The sequence below is a fragment of the Aegilops tauschii genome, chromosome 3 (genome assembly GCF_002575655.3).
Source record: "Aegilops tauschii subsp. strangulata cultivar AL8/78 chromosome 3, Aet v6.0, whole genome shotgun sequence".
Taxonomy (NCBI): domain Eukaryota; kingdom Viridiplantae; phylum Streptophyta; class Magnoliopsida; order Poales; family Poaceae; genus Aegilops; species Aegilops tauschii.
This window is the reverse complement of record NC_053037.3, coordinates 479610873-479617943: the sequence shown is the minus strand read 5'-3', so window position 1 is coordinate 479617943 and position 7071 is coordinate 479610873.

The following is a 7071-nucleotide window of genomic DNA, read 5'->3' as shown; positions in this document are numbered from 1 at the left end:
GATTAGAATATACTACTCCTCCGGTGCTAGTAGTAGAGCAGATTCCTACTCTACTACTCTACTCAAGCAAGTTAGGAAATAGCACTGTAGGGAGTACCAGTACTGTGTTCACTCAAGCAAGTTGTCTGCCATCGACATGACCCTACGCTGCTGGTATGTGTCCTGTAAATCAAGCGGCGTGCTGTAGTCATCATCACCTGTCCACTTCCCGCAGCACATATTCGCTTCTCCATCTTTGTCCGCACATAATCTCGTCCAATCTTCCATCCCCGCTAAGGCGCCTCCCCCCTCGTCCAAAACCCAGGCACTAACAATGGCAGAACCGAGCAGCGTCCGCCAAAAGAGTGGCTGGAATTCGCTCCCCACAGAGGTAATCAAGCTCATTGTTTCGCGTGTGGACAATCTCAGTACCATGCCGCTCGCCGCGTGCTCGTCGGGGCTGTACCGTTTACTCAAAGCCCTCAGACCAGAGCTTTTTAAGCCAGCTCCTTGCTTGCTGATGCCGCCTGATCTTCAGAAACGGCGTGTCACGCAGCATAACGATCGTAGGGTGGCGAGCATCAACCCCCTTGACTGCGATCCGATCCCCGTCAGCCTCAACTACATTAACGGTACGTACTGGGTCGGCATGAACACGTCTTGGATGGTGCTCGTCGACGGTCGCGGCAGCTGGATGCTCGTGGAGGTCTACACCCGGCGATTGATCCCCCTTCCTTCGATTAACACTACACTGCTTTCGCACCGCGACCCACAATACTCGGAATCTTACAGTAGCCAACATGATACCAAGTTTGATTTGCTCAAGGTTGTAATCATCCAAGTGCCCACAAGATCTGCGAATTATAAAGACTTCAGGCTAATTGCGTTCTTCAACCGCGGTCTCGCCTATATGACAGGTCACTGCGGTAAGTGGATAAATCTGCACGTCCATCGCAGGATCATACATCCTCCATGGTTCTCTAATGCCATTGAACACAAGGGCTTCATTTACGCTGTCGACTCCTTCTATGGCTGGACGTATTGCTGGCCTACTCTAGTCATCACTACAAACGGTTGTTACAGCAGTATGTTACTTTCCTATGATATCATGATGGCTTGCTTATATTACTGTCAACATTTGCTGAAAAAATATTCATGCTCATAACATGCTGTTCTTAAGATTGACTAAATCAAGAGCCCTTTTTTATTTGACTCCAACTTTATATGATGTTGTAGGCCACCTGGTGTCCCTACCCTTCCTAATCCCAGAACCTTTCAAAGAAAAGCGGCATGGCAGTTGCAGGTGGTTCCTGGCTCGATCAGACGACGGCAAAAGATTGATGATCGTTCGCATGTACTGGACGTGTTGTTTCGCGGAATACAATCACAGTCACTGCAAGGTCTTTGAGCAGGATCCCAGCTTCTCTGGGCCTTTAGGAATTTTTGACTGGAGGCTGGTAAGTAGCCTTGGTACACGCTCTCTGTTTGTCGGACTGAATTATCCGGTTAACCAGGAGATAACCGACGGCAAGGATCATGATGGCAGCGCGGTTTCGTTCATCAGGCAAAACTGTGTGTACACAGCGTACCATGCGTCTCTGCATGCACCATACCCTGATATGTGCCGCCACGCTCTGCAGCCCAAAGTAGGAGAGAGGGTCACAAGTATCAGACTTCGACCTGCTGGCTGGAGTTTCCCCCGTCAGGCACCCATCTGGTTCAAGCCGTCAGCCAATCTCCACAGCTTAATAAATAGTAACGTCTAACTGAGCTAGTTAGTTAGATGCGTACACTTGGTGTAGTAGGATCTTTATTTAGTTTGATGCATACACTTGTTCTTTTTTGGTAGCCCTTTTGTAATAATGGCTGATGTTTGGTTTGGAAGAGAGAGCTGCGTCGTCAGTCTTTTGGCCTGCTTACTGCTTCTGTTGCACCCCCAGCCCTGGTTGCTGCTGCTGCTATTTTCAATGTACAATCAGTAGTATATTTCGTCTGTTGGTTGAATAAATTTTTTCTTAGAACGAAAAACACAATGTTTTGGAAGTCGTTGCATGGTTCGATCCTTTAGTGCACCGTACCGTACGTAGCGCATACTATTTTTCGTATGGAACACATTTTCCACTTGTTGATAACATGCACCCACTGTGAAGGCCCAATAGAGAAGCCCATAATTAACTGGAAGGGAGGCTCTCACATGAATCCGGCCCAGGTACATGCTCATGGTCCCCTGAACATAAATAAGTAAGTAAATAAATAAATAAAGCTAAATGCTCATGCACCAGTTCTTTGGGAAAATAGGTAGCCCAGTATTTCTTTTTGAAGAATACCCAAGCTAGGCCTATTTGTTTTCTCCGAATTACTGGGCTGCAAATCTTTCAAGACGAGGAGGGATGCATTCCGGCCTGGCTTAAGAGTATGGTCAATGTCTATTAAAAGTAATATCAAAAGGGGTTGAAAATTCCAAAAAATTTATAACGAATGGGATATAAGTTTCTTTTTTTTGTTTTTGTTCTTCACTGATATCTTATACGTATTTCATTGGATTTAACATGACATAGTACTAATTTATTTTTAAATTTGTTTTAGTATGGCTATTAATTTTTGGATTAAGAATATTTCGTTCCCCAGCAAAAATTTGCGAATTTTCAAAATTTCCCACATATTTAGTTAATGTTTTGACCCTGGTACTGACCAGAAAATGGCCAGCAATTCTAAAAATGGAAAACGGGCTGCAATAAATTCCATATGAATTAGAAAATGAGTAAAAATTATAAAAATAATAGCAAATGGGCTGTACACGCCACAGATTTCGAGGCTGACTTGTTTACGCAAGGCTTTGTCAGTGAACACACGATTCTAGCAGCAGTGACTATTGGATGTCCATCCAACGGCCGACGTGCTTCTTCAATCTCTGATCTTCCTGCTCCAGCCGCCTGAACTAGCACCGGCGGGACTGCCTGCTCCCTCCTCTTGTGGCCCGCTGTGATGCCGCGCAGGATTGCCCGGCCCACCCTACTCCCTCCGCTGGCCTGGCCGCACGCAATCAACTGTCTCCTTATTACGCGAAAAAAATGATTCCTCCCACTGACATCTGGGGCGCACCGGTTGGGAGGCTGACCTGTGGGCCTACTAAGTTGACGCGTATGCAGGGCTTGTCAACTTAGTCAACAAACAATTCTAGCAGCAGTAACCGTTGGATTTGAATCGAACGGTCCTGCTGCTTCTTCAATCGCTGCTCTTCTTGCACCAGCCGCCCAAACCAGTGCCGGGGAGACCGCCTGCTCCTGCCTCCAGTGGCCAGCTGTGCTGCCGTTGAGGCCTCATCGCCCCCTACTACTCCCACCGCTAGCCAGGCCCTGCGGCGACGGCAACCTCACACCGCAGCCAAACCAGTGAACCCTCATACTCCTCTCCGCATGGGCATCCACTGCCGCGTCTTCCCCGGCTCCGCGTCATCCCCTTCCTAGGCCTCGCCGTCGTCCACCGCCTTGGTGCTCTCGGCGCGGCATGGTCAACGTGGTCAACGACATTCCATCGGAAGAGTACTGTACGTGGAGAGGCTGACAGCTGGGTCCACGGCCATAGCCCAGTTTTTTGTGATTTGCCAAGTAAGTCGTTTTGTCACGCCAGTTGGGCTGCAAATCTTTCAAGATGAGGAGAGCTTTCATTCGGCTGGCCGAGAAAATGGCCCATCAGTAATGAGAAATGGGCTGTACATTTTTAAAACACATCAAACCGGCAATTAGTTTCAAATATCTTTTTTTTCATTTCGAGATTTTAAATTACATTAATTTTTATGCATGGAGAATTTGTTGGATTTTATATTGATATAAAGTTATTTTTAAAATCAGTTTGAATGTGAGTCGAAATTTCGGGATTAAAAACAGTTCGGACCGCACCGAAATATGCAAAATTTCGTATAATTTTTTAACCATGGCCACAATATGGGCTGTAATGCTAACAAAAAGAATATGGGCTCCAAAAAAACCTTAAAATTAGCAAATGGGCTGTAAATTATTAGAAATAATGGCAGATCGGCTGTATGCTGTTTACAGATTTGAGGCTTTCCTAAAAGAAAGGTTGACGCACAAGCAGTGACTGTTGGATGGCCATCCAGCGGCCGTCGTGCTTCTTCAATCTCTGCTCTTCCTGCTCCAGCCGCTCAAACAAGCGCCGGCGGGACTGCCTGCTCCCTCCTCCCCGCGGCCGGCTCTGCTGCCGCGCAGGCCTCACCGCCCCACCGTACTCCCATCGCTGGCCTAGCCATCCCTCTACTCACCCACACCTGCTGTTATTCTTCGGCGACGGCAGACGAACCAGTAAACCCTCGTACAGTCGTACTCCCCTCCGCGTGGGAAACAACTGCCGAGTCTTCCCTGCCTCCGTGTCGTTCCCTTCCTAGGCCTCACTGTTGCCCACCGCCCTGGTGCTATCGGCGCGGCCTGGTCAACGTGGTCAACGACCAACATGCATCTGAAGTGGACTGTACGTGGAGAGGCCGACAGCTGGGTCCACGGCCGCACGCAAGGAAATGCCTCCTTATTACGCGCAAAATAATGATTCCTCCACCTGACATCAGGGACCCACCGAAAGGGCCTCTGTATTTCATGAAAAAAATGTTACCGCCGCTGACAGCTCGGACCCACCAGCTATATCTTCCCACGCAAGGAAGTGCTCGTTATTACGCACACAAAAATGAATACTCCCCCTGTTAGCTGTGACCCAGTATAGTGGCAGGCTGACTTGTGGGCCTACTAAGTTGACGGGGACGGAGGGCTTTGTGAACTTAGTCAATATGCACGATTCTAGCTCCAGTGACCGTACGCTGTCCATCCAACGGCCGTAGTGCTTCTTCAACCTCTGGTCTTCTTGCTCCAGCCACACAAACCAGCGCCGGTCGTGCCTCGTGCTCCTGCCTCCCGTGGCCGGCTGCGATGCGGCAGAGGCCTCAATGCCCCCTACTACTCCCACCGCTGGCCAGGCCATCCCTCTACTCACCCACACCCCCTGTTATTCTGCGGCGACGGCAGCCTCACACCGCAGCGAACCAGTGAACCCTCGTACTCCTCTACGCGTGGGCATCTACTGCCGCGTCTTCCCCGGCTCCGCGTCGTCCCCTTCCTAGGCCTCGCCGTCGTCCACCTCCCTGGTGCTCTCGGCGCGGCGTGGTCAACGTGGTCAAGGAACGACTTCCATCAGACGAGGTGTAACACCCCGGATGTAATTCTCCATATTTGTAACTCCAACTCTTACCATTTTCGGCTATGTGTTATGATATTCCCTTCGTGGTCGGGTTTCGTCTTTCGTTTTGCATTTTGTTCATGTCATGCATCTCATATCATAACATCATGTGCTTTGCATTTGCATACGTGTTCTGCTCTTGCATCCGAGCATTTTCCCCGTTGTCCGTTTTGCAATCCGGCACTCCCACCTCCTCCGGTGCACCCCTCTTGTTTCTTTTCGTGAGCGGGTGTTGAACGTTCTCGGAATGGACCGAGGCTTGTCAAGTGGCCTTGGTATACCACCGGGAGACCACCGGTCAAGTTTCGTTCCATTTGGAGGTCGTTTGGTACTCCAACAGTTAACCGGGTAACCGCGAAGTCCGTTTGTGTGTGCAGCAAAAACCCCTCTCTAAATAGCCCAAAACCCAGAAAACTCACTTCCATGTCTAGGTCGTTCGATCGCGATTGTGTGGGCGAAAACCGCACTCCATTTGGCGTCTCCTAGCTCCCTCTAGCTATATATATGTGAGTCCCCCCGAAAACATTCGCAGTCCAAACCCTAACCCGCTCCTCCGCGCCGCCGGACGTGTCCGCCCGGGGCCGGACACATCGGCGCCGCCGCCCCAGCCACTCGGAGGGCGACACGTGTCGCCTCCGTACGCCGCGCCGCCGCGGCCCGGGAAGCCCGCGTTCGGCCCCGCCGGGCCCGTGCCTCCGCGCGCCCGAGCCCGCGCAGCTCGCCGCCTCCTTCCTCCCTCCGCCCGCCGGGCCCCGTGCCGCCATCGCCCCCGCCGCCGTCCACCGGGAGCCCGAGCTCCGCCGGCCGCCTCCGCCCTCGCCGCCGCGGCTCCGCGCCCCGAGGCGCCGCCGTAGCCCGTCGCCGGTGCCGGCGCGCCCGCACCCGACCTTCCCCGAGCCCCGGCGCCTCCTTCCTCCTTCGCTCCGGCCGCCGGCAGCAGCTCCTTCTCCGGCGAGCTCGAGGTCAAGCCGAGCTCGATCCCGATCCAGTCAACGCCCGCGGGTTGACTTTCTTTCTCCTCCCGAAATTTTCCCAAGTCTGTGATATTCTACATTCTGTTGCATACTTCCTCATGGCATAACTCTCTGCATATAACTCCGTTTCATGCGTGTGATATAAGGAAATGTTCGTCTCATGATGCTCTACATTTTGTTCAATTGCACCATGTTCATTTGAGTCGATCTTGATGCCCAAATCTCTGGTGCAAGAGTGCTAGTTGCTGTTATCTGTTGGTACTTATCAGAACATGAGGATTTGTTATTTTTGTTGCATTTAATCTGTGCATCTTATGGTCATGAGCTCTACATGTGTTTTGATGTATGCCATGCCATCTTTACATAGGTGTATGCCATGTATTTTTGTGATCTCTGTGGTGACTAGCACAAGCATGCAAACTAGGCTCCGTAATGTTTCTGATTTCAGGGACTTAGTGTTTTCTCTAAGTCTTTGTCTGCTGTTATTTTGTTGCCATGTAAACTTGATGCTACAGAGAGATCCATGCTCCTTTTGGAGATGTTCAGTAAGGATGTTTTGTAGATATTGTTGTATTTGATCCATTCCTTCCATTGCTTGTAATTATGGAGTGCCATAGCATGACTCAATCTTGCTCTACTTTTGCTATAAAATATTTCTGGCAGATTGTTAACATGATATTCACTTTTGCCAAGCTTGTTGTAGTTGTTTCATGCATGTTATGTACTTCCTCTTGCCATGGATAGCTTCATAAATATGCCATCTTGATGTAGGTATGCTTGTTTTGTCATGCGTTTCTTTGTGGTGAGTGCATAAAGCTCACCAAGATGCCTGCATATTATTGTTTCTGCCATGCTCTGTTTTCTGCCAAGTCTGAAA